This window comes from Carlito syrichta, unplaced genomic scaffold, assembly GCF_000164805.1.
Source record: "Carlito syrichta isolate Samal-C Ts95f unplaced genomic scaffold, Tarsius_syrichta-2.0.1 Scaffold316465, whole genome shotgun sequence".
Lineage (NCBI taxonomy): Eukaryota > Metazoa > Chordata > Mammalia > Primates > Tarsiidae > Carlito > Carlito syrichta.
In genome coordinates, this window is record NW_007260561.1 from 1,021,994 (window position 1) to 1,023,012 (window position 1,019).

Sequence of the window (1,019 nt, forward strand, 5' to 3'; positions counted from 1 at the left end):
AGGCGGCACGTGGAGCCCGCGGAGTGACTTGCGGCCCCCGATCCGGACTCACGTAGGCTTCCCGCCCCCGGCAGGAGAAGCCGGGAGGCTTCGGGGCTCCAGCCTGGGAATTCGAGACCCGGGCTCCGATCCCGCCGTTTGCTGGGCGATCTTCTCTGCTCCTCTCTTGCTGCCTTTTGTAGACAAAAGATAATATGGGACTCATAATGCAAATCTCAGAATTATTGTGAGAATTAAGGGAAGGACGTAAACCGCTCTGGTCAGTGGCACCCACAAAATAATCAATCACTGAATCAATGGAATAGTTACACTTACTGCCTACCTCCCTTCGCCCTAGAGATCTGGGAGGGGAGGCCTGTGTCCTGCGCTTTAAAGCTGCAGGTGATGGATAGGAGGGATCGGCTTTGAGTTTAGGAGCCTCCCAGGAGCGGGCGCCCTTTGTCTGTCTCCTATTTCCTCGCGGGATCACCGGGCGCCGCCACGCAAGCTGTTGGTTTCTAACCCCTTCTCCTGGGAGCTGTATTTTTCAGCCTGGTTTTAAAACGGGGAGAGGGGCTTTCCTTTTCCTCTGGCAGGGAGGGAGTATGTTTGGCATTAGGCTTGCTTCGAAAATGCAGATCCAAGTTTGAGAAGCACAGATCTTTCCAGCTGCCCTTTCAGAACCGGAATTTATTTCCTTTTCCTGTGCATTCAATCAACAACGGATTAGCGAAGTTAATCTCCAGGGAGCGTGTCTGCTAGAGAGTGGGGTGTCTCCAGGGGATGTCATTGAACGAAAAGATGAGCTCCTTGTGCTCGTAGGTCTTGCTTCCTGTGGTCAACTGGCACCCAGTTGAAGACCGTTTTAAGTCCCGGAGATGGTGACTAGGGAGAGCAAGGGGACCTGGTCTGATGCCTGTACTTGGTCGAACAGATTTTAATATAGACGTCAAAACCAATTGCAATGCGCTCCAAGGGGCCAACATTTATCTATCTATCTATCTATCTATCTATCTATCTATCTATCTATCTATCTATCT